The sequence below is a fragment of the Canis lupus genome, chromosome 9 (genome assembly GCF_048164855.1).
Source record: "Canis lupus baileyi chromosome 9, mCanLup2.hap1, whole genome shotgun sequence".
Taxonomy (NCBI): domain Eukaryota; kingdom Metazoa; phylum Chordata; class Mammalia; order Carnivora; family Canidae; genus Canis; species Canis lupus.
Window position 1 is genome coordinate 23492265 of NC_132846.1, and position 18438 is coordinate 23510702.

The 18438-nt window shown below is 36.8% G+C and overlaps 1 protein-coding gene and 1 long non-coding RNA gene across 7 annotated transcripts in view; one reads left to right on the forward strand and one right to left on the reverse strand.

Annotated features, from left to right (window-relative positions):
* Positions 1–18438, forward strand: part of LOC140639888 (uncharacterized) — a 59780-nt gene that overhangs the window by 17621 nt on the left and 23721 nt on the right. For 2 of the 3 annotated variants that reach the window (XR_012036540.1, XR_012036542.1), the window contains exon 3: positions 11899–12085. This is a non-coding gene — a long non-coding RNA (uncharacterized lncRNA). Of the gene's footprint in view, positions 1–9976; positions 10141–11898; positions 12086–18438 lie in introns of all 3 variants that reach the window. The other variant, XR_012036541.1, reaches the window with a different exon arrangement.
* The window catches only part of FSCB (fibrous sheath CABYR binding protein), a 274498-nt gene that overhangs the window by 16864 nt on the left and 239196 nt on the right, over positions 1–18438 (reverse strand). Inside the window, exon 1 of one of the 4 annotated variants that reach the window (XM_072838423.1) lies at positions 12011–12153. The exons of the other annotated variants lie outside the window; for them this stretch is intronic. The gene's annotated coding sequence lies outside the window, so the exon portion shown is untranslated. Of the gene's footprint in view, positions 1–12010; positions 12154–18438 lie in introns of those variants that run through there. 4 annotated transcript variants of the gene reach the window in all.

Here is an 18438-nt window from a genome sequence, read left to right on the forward strand (position 1 = left end):
TTAGGAGTGTCTCATGTTCTGTCTCCCTTTCTGATATTTCCCACTCATTTTTTCTCCTTTCCCCTTTCTTCCCTTTCACTATTTTTTATATTCCCCAAATGAATGAGACCATATAATGTTTGTCCTTCTCCAATTGACTTATTTCACTCAGCATAATACCCTCCAGTTCCATCCACATCGAAGCAAATGGTGGGTCTTTGTCGTTTCTAATGACTGAGTAATATTCCATTGTATACATAAGCCACATCTTCTTTATCCATTTATCTTTCGATGGATACTGAGGCTCCTTCCACAGTTTGGCTATTGTGGACATTGCTGCTATAAACATTGGGGTGCAGGTGTCCCGATGTTTCATTGCATCTGTATCTTTGGGGTAAATCCCCAGCAGTGCAATCGCTGGGTGGTAGGGCAGATCTATTTTTAACTCTTTGAGGAACCCCCACACAGTTTTCCAGAGTGGCTGCACCAGTTCATATTCCCACCAACAGTGCAAGAGGGTTCCCCTTTCTCCACATCCTCTCCAACATTTGTTGTTTCCTGCCTTGTTAATTTTCCCCATTCTCACTGGTGTGAGGTGGTATCCATTGTGGTTTTGATTTGTATTTCCCTAATGGCAAGTGATGCAGAGCAAAGACTGTAACAAGAGATACTATATAAAAGGGACAATATAATGAGGATATAACAATTGTAAGTGTTTATGCACCCAACATAGGAGTACTCAAATAAAACAGTTAATAGCAAACATAAGAAACTCATCAATAGTACTACAACAGTAGTAGGGGACTCTTATCCCCCACTTACATCAACAAACAGATGATCCAAACAGAAAATCAACAAGGAAACAGTGCCATGAATAACACACTGGACCACATGGATTTGACAGATATATTCAAAACATCCTATTTTAAAGGAGCAGAAGATTCATTCTTTTAAAGTGTACATGGAAGGTTCTTTAGAATAGATTATATAATAGGCCACAAAACAAGTTTCAATAAATTCAACGAGATTGAAGTCATAATATGCATCTTTTTCTGACCACAATTCTATGAAACTAGAAGTCAATCACAAGAAAAACTCTGGAAAGAGGACAAATACATGAAGGTTAAATAACATGCTACTAAACAGTGAATGCCATCAACCAAGAAATCAAAGAGTAAATGAAAAATTACATGGATAGAAAATAAAATGAAAACTCAATGATCCAAAATCATGAATATGCAGCAAAAGCAGTTCTAAGACAGAAGTTTATAGCAATACAGACCTACCTCAAGAAGCAAGAAAAATCTCAAAAATCAACCTAACATTATATAAAGAAGCTAGGAAAAGAACAACAAACAAAACCACAAACCAGAAGGAAAGAAACAATAACGATTAGAGCATAAATAAAAGATAACAACAACAACAGAACGGATCAATGAAACCAGGAACTGGTTCTTTGAAAAGATCAACAAAACTGATAAACCCAACAACTCATCAATATGGGGGAGGGGGAGGTCTCAAACAAAATCATAAATGAAAAAGGAAAAACAAGTGACACCACATAAAAACAAAGGATTCTAAGACAATATTATGAAAACTTATATGCTAAAAAACTAGACAACCTAGAAGAAATGGATAAATTACAGAAACATATGAATTACCAAAACTGAAACAGGAAGAAGCAGAAAATTTGAACAAACTATTAGCAGTGGAATAAAATCAGTAATTAAAAACAAAAACACTCCAAACAAGCAAAAGTTGAGAACCAGATGGCTCACAGGTGAATTCTAACAAACATTTAAAGAAGAGTGAATACTCAGTCTTCTCAAACTTTTCCAAACAATAGAAGAGGAAAAAACTTCCAAATTCATTCTATGAGGTCAGAATTATCCTCATACTCAAACCAAAGAAAGACAACACAATAAAAGAAAACTATAGGTGAATATCTCTGATAAACACAGATGCAAAAATCCTCAACAAAATACTAGCAAACCAAATTCAACAACACATTTTAAAAAATCATTCACTGTGGGACCCAGGAAATTTAACAAAAATCCCCTACCCCTGGACAAGCAGAGTAGGACTAATTCCATTTTGTGCTACACCAACCACCTCCTGTATGACCCCCACATGACCTGCTTATTGCTTAAGGCACTGCCCCACCCCTAGTCAAACCACTGGGCACACCCTTATTGGAAATCGGCTCATAACAATGTAGCCCTGCCTTGTGCCTGCCAAAACTGTGCGCCAATTTTGACCAAAGTAATAAGCCAGTTCAAATGGATACTATCAGGTAAAATGTAATTCAATCAGCCACCTGCGTGTGGACCCACATGACTGTGCAACTTTCTGTGTATGTTACAATCCCATTGGCCACTGGCCCCTATAAAGCTGCTACGCCTCTTAGCCTCGGGGTCCAAGTCCCTGCTCCGCTGTGTGGGTATACTTGGACCCAAGCTCGAGCTTGTAAATAAACCCTCGTGTGTTTGCATCGGTGTAGGCTCCTTGGTGGTTTCTCGGATTCGCAATCTTGGGCACAACATTCACCACAATCAATTGAGATTTATTATTGGGATGCAAGAGTGGTTCAATATTCACAAATCAATCACTGTGATACATTATATCAATAAGAGAAAGGATAAAAGTTATATGATCATTTCAGTAGATGCAGAAAAAGCATTTGACAAAGTACAACATCTATTCATGATAAAAACTCTCAAAAAGGTTTAGAGGGAACATACCTCCACACAATAAAGGCCTTATATGAAAATCCCACAGCTGACATTATACTCAATGGGAAAAAACTTAGAGCTTTTCCCTAAGATCAGAAACAACAGAAGGATGTCCATTCTCATGACCTCTATTCAAAATAGTGCTAGAAGACCTAGCGACAGAAATAAGACATATAAGAAAATAAAAGGCATCCAAATTAGTAAGGAAGAAGTAAAACTTTCACTACATGCAGATAACATGATACTATATGTATAAAATCCTAAAGAGTCCACCAAAACATTACTAGGACTTATAAATGAAATCAGTAAGTTGCAGGATACAAATCAATATAGAGAAACTGTTGCATTTTTAAACATGAAAAATGAAATAGCAGAAAGAGAAATTAAGAAAACAATCCTGTTTACAACTAGTTGCACCAAAATAATAAAACATGTGAGAATAAACTTAACCAAGGGGGTGCACTCTGAAAACTATAAAACACTAATGAACAAAACTGAAGAGGACACAGATAGAAAGGCATACCATGATCATGGATTGGGAGAACCAATATTGTGAAAATGTCCATACTATCCAAAGCTCTCTACAGATTTAATGCAATTCCTATCAAAATACCAGCAGAATTTTTCACAGAACTAGAACAAACCTAAATTTTAGGATCTTAAACTTAGATGGAACCACCAAAGACCCCAAATACCCAAAGCAATCCTGAAAAAGAAAAACAAAATGGGAGGCATCACTATCCAAAATTTCAAGGTATACTATAAAGCTGTAGTAATCAAAACAATATGGTACTGCCACAAAAACAGACACATAGATCAATGAAACAAAACACAGAGCCCAGAAATAAGTCCACAATTATATAGTTGATTAATTATTTTTAGCAACCTTTTCAGCAACATTTTTCTAGATATGTCATCACCTGAGGCAAGGGAAACAAAAGCAATCAGCTATTGGGGATACCTTGAAATAAAAAGATTCTGTGCAGTAAAAGGAAAAAAAACAAGAAAACTAAAAGACAACCTACTGAATGGGAGAAGGTATTTGCAAATGATGTATTCAATAAAAGGTTAGTATCCATAATACATAAAGACCTTGTACAACTTAACCCCAAAAGACCCCCCAGATAATCCAATTAAAGAAAGACTGGGCAGAAAATATGAACAGACATTTCTCCAAAGAAAATGTCCACATGGCCAATGGGCACATGAAAACATGATCAATCTCACCCATCATCAAGGAAATGTAAATCAAAACCACAATGAGATATCACCTCATACCTGTCAGAATGGCTAAAATCAAAACCCCAAGAAATAACAAGTGTTAGTGATGATGTGCAGAAAAAGGAACCCTCATGCACTGCTGGTGGTAATGCAACTGGTGTAGTCACTATGGAAGACAGGAGAGAGTTTCCTCAAAATATTAAAAAGAGAACTACCTTAAGATCCAGTAATCACACTACTGAATGTTTACCCAAAGAATACAAAAACAGTAATTTGAAAAGATATAGGCACTCCTATGTTTACTGTAGTATTATTTACAGTAGCCAAATTATGGAAACAGGCCAAGTGTCCACCGATAGATGAGTAGATAAAGAAGATGTGAAATAGGGATCCCTGGGTGGCGCAGCGGTTTAGCGCCTGCCTTTGGCCCGGGGCGCAATCCTGGAGACCCGGGATCAAATCCCACATCGGGCTCCCGGTGCATGGAGCCTGCTTCTCCCTCTGCCTATGTCTCTGCCTTTCTCTCTCTCTCTCTCTCTCTCTGTGACTATCATAAATAAATAAATAAATAAAAAGCATTAAAAAAAGATGTGAAATATATATATATGTATGTATATATATAATATATACATTAAGATGTGAAATGCATATCATATTTACATATATAACATATAAATAAGGTAAAAAGATATATTTGGAATATATACATATATATTATTCAGCCATTAAAAAGAATGAAAACTTGCCATATGCAAGCTACATGGATAGATTTAAAGAGTATAATGCTAAGTGTAGTAAGCCACTCAGAGAAAGACAAATACTATATGGTTTCACTCATTTGTGGGATTTAAGACACAAAACAAAAAGGAAGAAAGAGACAAACCAAAAAACAGACTCTTAACTGTAGAGAACAAACAGATGGTTACCAGAGAAGAAATGGGGGGGTGGGGGGGGATGAATGAACTAGGTGAGGGGAATTAAGAATATACTTATCATGATGAGTACTGAGTAGTATATGGAATTGCTGAATTGCTTTATTGTACACCTGAAACTAATAGAACACTGTATGTTAACTATACTGGAATTAAAATAATATTTAAAATAACTTAAAAATAACTATCTGACATGATAGATATGTTAATTACCTTGATTTGGGGAAAACTTTCATTTTTGATATATATATCAAATCATATCTTTGCTTTAAATATTTTTTTTGTTCATTATAAATATATTGTCAATTTTACCTCAAAAAATCTATAAAAGAGAATTGTTATTTCATTGTAAATGTCATATAAATATATAAATGGTTTTAAATTTCTTCTTTCCTGTGTTTGAAATGATTGTGGGAACAAGAAAGAAAGGAGATGTATTGATTTCTTCTTTTCTAAATATAGCATCTTAAAACAACATAAATTTACTATCTTAAGATATAGGTTAGCAGGGTCCTATGATCTAGATCTCACCAGTGGATCTCACTTAAATCAGTATCAGCCTGAAATGAGATCACCTCTGATCTAGGGATCTTCTTCCAAGCTCACTGAGTGATAACCAAATTTAATTCCTAGTGTTCATATAACTGACATCCCAATTTTCTTGCTGGCTGTCTGCTAAATTCACTCTCAACTCCAAGGGGCTGCCTTCAAGTTCTAGCCATGTAGCCCTCAATGTGGAAATTTAATTTTTCAAACCCAGTAGAACAATCTCTTTCCCATGTGCTACAACAGATCTTACATACAAACATGACTAATAATCCCATCACCTTTATCATATAACATCACCTAATCAACTATTCTATTTCAACTACTGACTATCCCATAATATTAAGAGACTCTACTAACACAAAAAGAAAGATTTTACAGGATATATAGACTAGGGAGCAGGAAACTTTGGGGTCATCTTAGAATTTTTGCCTGCCTACCAGTCAAGAATGGACTCATGAAAATCAGCCAGGAGGCCAATTAAGGAAAGAGTCTAAGACAAAGCACTAAGTTATCAAGCATTCAAATGCCAGGTAGAGAAAAAAAAAAAAAAGACTAGAAAAAGAAAGGACTAAAAATGAGTATTAGGTTGATTAAAGTATAGATGGAGAAAAAAAGCAGAATATAGATGCATTTTGGAGCTAGGATCAACTGGAATGGATGATGAGCTGAGTATCAGGAAAAAAGAAGAAAAAATGCTAAGAATGATCCCTAGGCATTGGTTTTTTGCAACTTGGTAAACAGATGTGCCACTTGTCGAGATAAGGGAAAAAATGAATGAGGAACAATTGGTGACAACAATATCCAGAGCTCAATTTTGGACGTTAACTTTGAGATGTCTCTAATACACCCAGGTTGAGATGTTAGGTAGATTAATATCAGGTTCAGAATTCAGAAGGGCAGTCAGCACCAAAGACATAAATTTGAGACTCATTGGATATGTATGGTATTTAAAGCCATGAGATTGGATATGATCACTTAGGAAAAGAATCCTGAAGGACAAGAAAATAGAGCCAAGACTAAACCCACTCATTTATCAAGCATTTAAATGTCAGGTAGAGGGATGAGGCTGGCAAAAATATGACTGAAAATAAACAGCTAAGGATATCAGAAAACAGAAATTTGTGTTGTCATGGAAGTCAAGAGATAATGTTTCCAGAAAGTATGGTAGAAAATGGATTAGTGTCAAATGGTGTTTATAGAATCTAGTCAGATAAAAACTAAAAATCTACTGTATTTGTCAAACTGGATGCCATTGGTGGATGTAGCTAAAGCATTTTCACTGGAGTGCTAAGTTGAAGCCATATGGCAGGTGATAAGAAAAATGGAGAGAATTACAAGTAGACAACTCTTTCCAAAAGCTTCAGTACAAATATTATAAAAAATAATGCTTGCTGTCACACTAAACAAAAAAGTAGATATCACCTATAATATTTAAAGGACAAATAATATATCTTTATTTTGAAATGTCATCCTTAAAAAATTACTAATGAAAAATATGTAATGACACAAAAAAAATCCATGACAAAATATTAGGTAGGGAAACAAAGCAGGATATAAAATTGTAAGTATGATTCTACTTTCACAAAATAAATACTATATATTACACATTATGCAATAAAGTACTATTCTGGAGTCTTTAAAATACCTACTATAGGGAATAACAGAGGTGAGTAAGAGGATTTCCAAGACCTAGTCATTTCAGTACAGATCCAAACCCAAAATTCTTATTCCATTAATTTTTACAATTGTTTGATTTTTTTCAAGTGTGTTCAGCAAAACTACAAACTTATGGAAGGGTGAGAGTTTGAGGCAAGTTTTAGGGCTTACTTAGGTAGTTGGGCAAGAAAGTAAAAATGAACAAGGGAGTTTACAACTTAAGGCCAAGTATAATAGAAAGTGAGGAAGAATATAAACTGAGATGTAGGGGAAGAAATAAAGGGACTGAAGCTCAATAAACAACCATAGTGGGAGCAAAGGAGAAAACAGAAAACCAGGAACAAGCAGTGAGAGAATATAATGCTATAATGTAAGGTTTAAAAAGGCAAAGTAATGTTGCTTAAAATAAAGCCAAGTATATGACTAGAATAGAAATAAAGAGTAAGTCTCTAAATTTGAGGAATTCCAGGAACTTTGAGGTTAGACATTGAGATTAGACATTGAGGTGATGAAAGATAATCCAGGACAGGGGTAAGGAAAATGATTCTAAGTCTGAAGCCAGTGATTTTTATCAAATCTGCAGAAGTATCCAGGAAGTTGATCAAGCACAGGGACAAGAAGCAATAAATATTGCTACAGTCTGTTAAGTATGAGTTTTAGGCAGTAAATATATTTTCTGTAACAATTAAGGGAAGAACTAAAGCAGTCATGGGCTCTTACTCCCCATCTCAATATGCTTGTGGTTTGAGGAAACAGAGTCTCAAATAGAAGGGTTTGCAAGGTGGGGTGCCTAAATGGCTCAGTTAGTTGATCTGTTAGATCTGTTATGGACTTGAGTTGTGGGATCCAGCCTTATGACAGGTTCTGTGCTTGGCTCGGAGTCTGCTTGTCCCTCCCCCCTCTCTTTCTCTTTAAAATAAATAAATAAATAAATAAATAAATAAATAAATAAATAAATCTTTTTCAAAAAGGGGGGCTACAAGGAATGCTGTATCTTCAGTTAAAACAAAAAGATGGATATAGCAGACCATCAATATAATAACAATGTATGGAAGCTTTTGGGAGGGTAGGGGCAATGCACAAAGTAAGAGGATTAAACTGAATGGGATCAATGGAAGATTAGAAAAGGAGAGAAACAAAAGTGTATGACCAAGATAGCCTTAATTTTCCTCAGCTTGACTAAACTTGAGATAGGCTTCCTCCTATCTGAAGCACCTGACCTTCATTTGCTTAGAGCACTTTCTTTACAACACTGTGTAACTGTAAACTCTTTCCTTACTTCTTTGAGATGTAAATCTTTTTAAAAGCCTCTTACTAGTTTCATAACTCAGTTTTGTCTTTCTCAAGGATCTGGGAGTCATCATTTTTAAATGTAATCTTTAAGGAAAACAGTATCTCACTTCTTTCTCAATTTTTGTGAGAGAGTAGTAACCAAGCTTTGGTGGGCAGAGGCACTTTTCTCCAAGTTGTAAAACTGCCTCCTATCATGAAGATTTAAAAAACATAGATGGCCTAAGATTCATCCAAACCCAGCTTTTAAAAGTTATTCTATCCTGGGGATCCTGAGTTGCTCAGTGGTTAAGTATCCAACTCTTGATTTTGGTTCAGGTCATGAGCTTAGGGTCATGGGATGGAGCCCTACATCCACACTGAGTATGGAGCCTACTAGAGATTTTCTCCCTCTCCCTCTACTCCTCCTTCCCCCTCAAATAATCAATAAACCTAAAAAGAAGGAAAAGAAAAAGAAAATGTTATCCTGTACTTTGTTTTAGTGGAGTTGAGTTCAGACTGTATCTTGGCTCCTCACCTCTGTTAAAATAGCCTTGAATAAAGTCTTTCTTCCTGTTCTTTGTTCTGTACAATATTTTCCTTTGATAGAGTAAAAGAATAGATTATACAGGGAAAGTTCAGTATGGATATTGGCCAAAAGTACAAGGATATGAAGCATTGTAAGATATTTTGATCACAATGTTCTCAAAACACCTAAAATTACAAGGTATTCCTTGTAGACACAGACTACAAAACCTTATTCTAGAAAACCTTGTTTAATTAGAGGTTATACAACTATTTTTTTTCCATTCTTCTTTCTATTAAGGATTTATGGTAAGAAAAAATAGTCTTACTGTATTATACTGTATATAGAACAGGGTTTGCTTTTTTTCAATATTATTTTTGTCATCATTTCTTCATTAGAGGAAACACATAGAAACTGTAAATGTAAATAACTATGATGAAGGGACTTGAGGGGGATGGGCTAAATGGGTGATGAGTATTAAGGAGGACACTTATGGGTTGTTTGGGTGGCTCAGGGGTTGAACGTCTGCTTTTGGTTTAGGGTGTGATCCCAGTATCCGAGATTGAGTCCCACATCGGAGTCCTCCCAGGGAGCCTGCTTCTCCCTCTACCTATGTCTCTGCCTCTCTCTCTCTCCATGTCTCTCATGAATAAATAAATAAAATCTTTAAAAAAAAAAAGAAAAGAAAAAGGAAGGCATTTGTGATGAGCACTGGGTGTTGTATGTAAATGATGAATCACTAAATCCTACACCTGAAACCAATTTTACCATATATGTTAACTAGAATTTAAATAAAAACTTCATATAAAAAAAGTAAATAACTAGAAGCAAGATAGGAGGCTATTGTTTTTTTCTGTGGATGCTTTTGCAATCCTTCATTTTATAACAAGATGCCAAATAAGATCGATAGATATCCAGAATTAATTAAATAAAGCAAGTTCCAGAATTACTGGTGAGTTATTACATATTTAGAATTATGTCCTAAAATATTAGTACATAAGAACTGATGCTCATGCCAATTATTCATAAACATTCAAAAATATTTCAGCATCTTTTGAATCTTCAAATTTTAAATTACATATTATTCTGATATCTTCTATTTGTCATTCTAGATCTTCACTTTTTTCCACCCTATGCTATACCTCAAGTACAGTCCAAATGGACTGCAATAATGGATAACCTTTTTACTTTGGTTGGATTCAGCAAATGGAGTATACTTGTCAGTAGATCTGAAAAAGGCAGAAGAATGAGGTTCCTCCATTTCCTTCACTGAAGAGTTGGTTCAACCTATCAGTCTCTGCCAAGGCTCACAGCAGCTATAAAATCCTTTGCCGATAGCTTTCTCCTCACTTTCTCTCTCCCTCTCCCTTTCTTCATTAAATCACTTTTTCCTTTCCCTTTTCAGCCTACATACTAATGTTACCAGTTCAGGGCACTCTATAATCTTTTATAATTTCTCTCGTACTGTGCCCAGACATTTATGATTGGTCCCCTTATTAAATTCTCAAATTAACCAGAATATTTCCCTGTGAGGATTAACAAATATAGCACATAAACCCACAGATTTGAGGATGTTATTATATCATATACTTTGACATTATTATATGTTATATGGTTTAAATTATAAATCCCAGATAATAAAAAAGTACAGTTACCAAAATTCTCCTCTGTCTACATATTTTAGGTAAATGGTACTAATTGTTTCGGATTACACCCAAGTTTAGCTAGAGAAAGAAAGGAGTTGAGAAAACAGCTCATGCCAATTCTTTTTAGTCCACCCATGTGGCAAAACTGAGTTAAGTATTGATTATAACATCAATTGAACTCTTAATAAATAGACTATATTATAGGAGTCAGGGGGAGGGAATTCTAGTAATAATAGTTATCTTCCTTCTTTCCTTCCCTAGTCCTACTACAATGATCTAGGAATTCTCCTTTGGGATGAATATCACCTAGCAATGGAAAGGAGAGTAGCTAGTCCTTTGAAGTCACAGAAGAGATGCTACTGGGTCTCAGCTTAGTCTTTTTGCAAAAGGTATAAGTTATGTAGAAAAGAGTAGGATGAACACAAAGTAGTCCCTCCTTGTGACCAGAGCTAAACTTTTTATGTGTAATTTCTTCACCAGAAATGGGTTCTGCCCCTTGGTCCAACTCAAAAATTTACATTAGAATAGGAATTTAATAAGAATTAAATTCTTTAATTGAAAAAAATTTTAAATACATTTTTTTATTTAGTGGAAATATTTTTCTAACACAAAGGACAAAATCATTTTTGTAGACAGCAATTACTGGTCAATACAAGGTCTTAACATTCCTTTTCTTATCCAAAGATTTACAATTCCTCTACAGATTTAACATTTGTTCTCTTTAGCTTTTATCTTGAAACAATGAATTACAAAGAGAACTTAACAAAATTCCCAAAGTAGATTTAAAGCTTAACATATATAAAATCACATATCAAAATGAAATATAATAAAACATTAAATCACTACTCCAGATCATGTCTAAATCTAAAATGTCACCTCTCCAGATCTAGAGAATATATGTTAGTCAAATCCTATTAATAAAAATATTCATACCTGTGTAATTTGTTGGGCTCCTTCTAACTTTAGTTTCTTTTCAGACAAATGATATATGAGCCTGCTTAAAGAGTTAATTGTCCATATATAAAAACTTGAATAAACCCTTTGAATGAAAATTTCTATTTCGTCTATCATTACTTTTTAAAACTTATTTAATATTATATTGTTAAAATACAGCATCATTTTGACAGAAATATGAAAAAGTACCCATAAGCTCTATTTTGAAATATTCTAATTCTAAAGAGACAGAAATGCCCAAGCAGGAAACTATTAAAAATGCAAATTCAGCGTTTTGAAAGGCTATTAAAACTTCTTTATTAGAAAAAGAAGACCAAAGTTTTTAAACATGCCAAGAAAAAAGTGCTTAGAAATATCCTCCAGGGACAAATTATGAAGTTGCTGAGAAAGAACTTTAAAAGGATATGTCTCTCTTCTATCCATTCTGACTTTAGATCATGGATGACTACAGATCGTTTCCATAAATATTCTCACCAACTGATTCTATAAAAAGAGTGAGTTAATCTACTTGTGAAATATTTGCTGCTCTGTCCAGAATAAACCTACCTGCTTGCCTCTGTGTCCTACAAAATCTTCATCTGAAGAGAAGGTGAAAGAAACCAGAGTTTTTGCAATAGAGAGGTAGGATCTGAGGTGTTTCTGTGTTTTACCCAAATCATATCTAACCCTCTAAACTCAAGTGCTCCCTGACAATTCTGACCATAGGAATAGAACTTTCCCACTAAATTCCAGAACTTGCTAGCTTCACATAACCCAATGGTGTCAAGAAGGGTTGAAAATCATCATATAGGGGGATGCCTGGGTGGCTCCGCAGTTGAGCATCTGCCTTTGGCTCAGGGTGTGATCTCAGGTACAGAGATCCAGCCCTACATAGGGCTCCCAGTAGGGAGCCTGATTCTTTCTCTGCCTATGTCTCTGCCTCTCTCTGTGTGTCTCTTATTAATAAAAAATCTTAAAAAATAAAAAGTCATCACATAGGCTGTCCCTGAAAGCCTATGACCTAACAAACACATAACAAAAGCAGCATTAGAGCAGTTGAGAAAAAAAATACATCTCTGTGAAATAAAAGCATTTGAAATAATTCTTTGTTTAAGAGCTGGGCTAAGTATAAAGAAGTAAAAGTTCTAACTCAGCTGAACAACATAACTCCTTGTATTGGACATGCTCAGCTTTTGATGAAAGGTCAAAGCTCTCTGTGGACAACAGAGGCTACTGCACACACAAATGGAGCATAGCACATGACTCTGGAGATTCATTCTGAAAGTATGACTTGTCTGCTCTCGCATTACAAGGCATTAAAATCCACGCACTGTTCTCTGATGATAACATTGTTCCTAACTACTTGGCACCAGGAGTCACACTGGAAACCACTGACAGTAATAAAAGTCAGACTGAGTAAATAGGATCCCGACTCTCCTGAATTTCAGGATGATATTGCACTATGTGGCATTCAGTGCATACCTAGATCTCTTTAAGCATAAAGCCGACAGGGCTCAAGAGAAAAATATGATGATGCATTTAGAAAAACTGGAAAGCATTCTTAACTCTAAATGTAAGTTTTCTGCTTCAATCATACAAATAAGCAGTTATACTACTACTCTTCTATTCTGTATGCTATTGTTTTAAAAGAGCTATGTAAAACAATTCTTTCCAGTGGTAGCTTTAGAGTATTGCCAAATCAATGAACAAAGATGAAACCAAATAGGTTCACCTATAGCAGAGATTTCAAGTAGGCATGAAATGAAGAATATCAGTACAAACTAAATACCAATGTTGCATCAAATAAGATGGAATAGTAATTTCAAAATTTCTAAAATTGGAATCAGATTCAGAAAAATTTAAATCAGAATTTATACATACACTTTATGTGTACATACATACATACCTGTATGATGGGTTAATTCTACGTATATATTTATGTGACTATAAACGCAAAGGTCTTAACTCAGTTGCTGCAAGTTTAATAAGAGGCAAAGTCATTACATAAAAAGAAAAAGCAATCTGACATGCAACTGTCCTTCAGAGAACACACTGATTTAATTTTACAATAAGCTTATATATGAACAAAACATTACTAGAACTGATACATGAAATCAGTAAGCTGCAGGATACAAAATCAATATAGAGAAGCTGCTGCATTTTTAAACATGAAAAATGAAGTAGCAGAAAGAGAAATTAAGAAAACAATCCTACTTACAACTAGTTGCACCAAATGATAAAACCTGTGAGAACAAACTTAACCAAGGGGGTGAAAGAACTGTACTCTGAAAACTCTAAAACACTGATGAACAAAACTGAAGAAGACAGAGGAGGGGCAAGCTGGTGAAGGAGGAGGGTCCTCGCCTCACCCGGCCCCACCAACTTACCTAGATAATTGTCCAATCATCCTGAAAACCTACGAATCCAACCTGAGATTTAAAGAGAGAACAGCTGGAACGCTACAGAGAGAAGGGTTTTCACTTCTAACAAGGTAGGAAGGCGGAAAAACAAAATAAAAAAGAATCCAGTGGGGGAGGGGCCTCCCAAGGAGCCGGGCGAAGAGGGGTGGCGACAGCCTTGGGGACAGGAAAACCCAGCCCGGGAGAAGCAGGAACTTTAAAAATCCAGACCAGATCCTTCCCAGACGGAAAGGCGCTCAGCAGGGAACTCGGGCAGAACCGCAGGAGGGACAGTGGAGCCCCCAGGTTCCGTGGTCACTAACATTGGAGGTGCACCCGGGGGAGAGCCCGTGGGCCGGGCTTGGTAAAGGGCTGGAGTGTGCCGGCCGGGCCTCGGGGCGGAGGGGGCTGTGCCTGCTGCCTCCAGGAGCCGCACCGCCCCTGGAGCGCGATTCCAGCAGCGCAGGCCCCAGATCCCAGGGCGTTGGGGGACACAGCCAGGATCCTGCACTCCCCCCAGGACAGGCAGAGGCAGGGAGGGCACAGGACAGTGAGGATGCTATTGGCCCTGGGTGCCCCCAAGCTGTGCAGGTCAGCACCCCACGCCCCCGGAGCATCCAGGCCAGTGCGGACTGGGAGACTGCGTAGTTATTGCGGGAGCTGACTCCAGGGCTGGAGAGCTGGCCGCCAACAGTGGGGTTGTTACTCCTGGTGTCCCCTTGTACCTGGGACTGAGCAGGGGCCTCACAGGATGAACAGCTCCCACCGAGCCGTGCACCTGGCAGGGGGTGGGGCAGCTCCTCCAGGTACACATACCTGAGAATCAGCACAGCAGGCCCCTTCCCCAGAAGACCAGCTGGAAGGACAGGGGAAGAGCAAGTCTTTTTTTTTTAATAATAAATATATTTTTTATTGGTGTTCAATTTGCCAACATACAGAATAACACCCAGTGCTTATCCCATCAAGTGCCCCCCTCAATGCCCGCCCACCCAGTCACCCCCCCCCCCACCCTCCTCCCCTTCCACCACCCCTAGTTCGTTTCCCAGAGTTAGGAGTCTTCCATGTTCTGTCTCCCTTTCTGATATTTCCTACCCATTTCTTCTCCCTTCCCCTCTATTACCTTTCACTATTTTTTGTATTCCCCAAATGAATGAAACTATACAACGTTTGTCCTTCTCCAATTGACTTACTTCACTCAGCATAATACCCTCCAGTTCCATCCACGTTGAAGCAAATGGTAGGTATTTGTCATTTCTAATGGCTGAGGAATATTCCATTGAGCAAGTCCTTGACCAAGCAGCACTGGAAGCTCCACGGGAGGCCAAGGGATTTACAGTATATAGAACCAGAGGATACCCCTCCTTTTTATTTCTTCCTTTTTCCAGTACAACTCGTTTTTATATCAGACTGTAAATTTCCAGTTTGTTTTCTTTTCCCACCTTAACTAAAATATTTTGCCACCTCTTCATTTTTAAGTTTCTGCCTTTTTGACTTTCATATTTCTACAATTACAGATCCTAGATATATTTTCCACTTCTAGATTCCCTTCAACATACTCAATTTTGGGAGATATACAATAGGTGTTTTTTTGTTTGTTTTTTGTATGTTTTTTGTTTCCTCTGCCTCATTTTATTCTACAATGGAAGAAGTTAATACCTTCTAAAATATGACCATAATGCACCCAGAACCAAGTGGTATACAGTGCTGGTTAATTCTGTGAGATTTCTCATTCCCATTCTGCCCCCCTTCTTTTATCTCATTTATGTTTTCATGGTCAATGTTCAGGCCCTCTACAAGTATTTCTGGCTTATATAAATTTGGGACTGAGCATCTTTCTAACATAAAAACTTAATATACTCAGAACCAAGAGGATCACCCTCTAGGATCCCTCAGGTAGACTACTTAGATATCTACTACAACTTGTCACTACCACCACCTCCCAGTCCCTCCCTTGTATTTCTCTTTTTCTTTTCTCTTTTTTTTTTTTCCTCTTTATTTTTGCTTTTTTTCTCTTTTCTTTTTTCTTTATTTCTTCTTTGGGATTCTTGACCTTTTATTTTTTACTGCTTTGTTTTAAAATATGTTTTTCACTTTAGTGGTCCTTTTGTTTTATTTCATTCTGATTTTTGTTTTCAATTTATGGTCTCTGACCTTGTAGAATCATCTAGACTGAAACATAGTTAGATCATGGTTGATATTGTTGATTCAGCCCACTCATACAGTCACTCTGCACTGAGCAAAATGACTAGAAGGAAGAACTCACCACAAGAGAATCAGAAGCAGTACTCTTTGCCACAGAGTTACAGAATTTGGATTACATTCGACGTCAGAAAGCCAATTCAGATGCACAATTATAAAGCTACTGGTGGCTCTGGAAAAAAGCATAAAGGATTCAAGGGACTTCGTGACTGCAGAATTTAGATCTAATCAGACCAAAATTAAAAATCAATTAAATGAGATGCAATCCAAACTGGAGGTCCTAATGACAAGAGTTAATGAGGTAGAAGAACGAGTGAGTAACAATAGAAGCCAAGTTGATGGCAAGGAAGGAAGCTGAGGAAAAAAGGAGAAAAACAATTAAAAGACCACGATGAAAGATTAAGGGAAATAAATGATAGCCTCAGAAGGAAAAAATCTATGTATAATTGGGGTTCCAGAGAGCACCGAGAGGGACAGAGGGCCAGAAAGCATATTTGAACAAATCATAGCTGAGAACTTCCCTAATTTGGGGAGGGAAACAGGCATTCAGATCCAGGAGATAGAGAGGTGCCCCCCCAAATCAATAAAAACCATTCAACACCTCAACATTTAATAGTGAAACTTGGGGATCCCTGGGTGGCGCAGCGGTTTAGCGCCTGCCTTTGGCCCAGGGCGCGATCCTGGAGACCCGGGATCGAATCCCACGTCGGGCTCCCGGTGCATGGAGCCTGCTTCTCCCTCTGCCTGTGTCTCTGCCTCTCTCTCTCTCTCACTGTGTGCCTATCATAAATAAAATAAAAAAATAAAAATAAATAAAAATAAAATAATAGTGAAACTTGCATATTCCAAAGATAAAGAGAAAATCCTTAAAGCAGCAAGAGACAAGAGATCCCTAATTTACTTGGGGAGAAATATTAGATTAACAGCAGACCTCTCCACAGAGATGCAGAGACCTAGCAGGCCAGAAAGAGCTGGCAGGATATATTCAGGGTCCTAAATGAGAAGAACATGGAGCCAAGAATATTCTATCCAGCAAGACTGTCATTCAGAAGAGAAGGAGAGATAAAGAGTTTCCAAGATAGGCAGAAACTGAAAGAATATGTGACCACCAAACCAGCTCTGCAAGAAATATTAAGGGGGACCCTGTAAAAGATAGAGGAAGCCTAAAGAAATAATCCAAAAACAGGGACTGAATAGGTATTATGATGACAATAAATTCATCTCTTTCAATAACTCTGAACATGAATGGGCTAAATGATCCCATCAAAAGACACAGTTTTGGACTGGATAAAAAAGCAAAACCTATCTATTTGCTGTCTACAAGAGACTCATTTTAGACCTAAGGACACCTACAGCCTGAAAATGAAAGGTTGGAAAGCCATTTACGATTCAAATGGTCCTCAAAAGAAAGCTGGGGTAGCAATCCTCAGATAATTAAAGTTTATCCCAAAGACTGTAGTAAGAGATGAAGAGGGACACTATATCATACTTAAAGGGTTTATCCAACAAGAAGACCTAACAATCATGAATATTTATTCCCCTAATCTGGGAGCTGCCAAGTATATCAATCAATTAATAACCAAAGTGAAGACATATTTAGATAATAATACACTAATAGTAGGAGACTTGAACACAGCACTTTCTGCAAATGACAGATCTAAGCACAACATCTACTAAGAAACAAGAGCTTTAAATGTACACTGACCAGATGGATTTCACAGATATATACAGAACTTTACATCCAAACTCAACTGAATACACATTCTTCTCAAGTGCACATGGAACTTTCTCCAGAATAGACCACATGCTGGGTCACAAATCAGGTCTCAACTAACAACAAAAGATTGGAATTGTCCCCTGCATATTTACAAACCACAATGCTTTGAAACCAGAACTCAATCACAAGAAAAAATGTTGAAGAAACCCAAACATGTGGAGGTTAAAGACCATCCTGCTAAAAGATGAATGGGTCAACCAGGAAATTAGAGAAGAATTAAAAAGATTCATGGAAACTAATGAAAATGAAGATACAACCATTCAAAATCTTTGGGATACAGCAAAAGCAGTGCTAAGAAGGAAATACATTGCAATACAAGCCTCCCTCAAAAAATTGGAAAAAACTCAAATACACAAGCTAACCTTGCACCTAAAGGAACTGGAGAAAGAACAGCAAATAAAACCTACACCAAGGAGAAGAGAGTTAATAAAGATTCGAGCAGAACTCAATTAAATAGGGACCAGAAGAACTGTACAACAGATCAACAAAACCAGGAGTTGGTTCTTTGAAAGAATTAATAAGTTAGATAAACGATTAGCTGGCCTTATTAAAAAAGACTCCAATTAATAAAATCACGAATGAAAAAGAAGAGATCACAACAAATACCAAGGAAATACAAA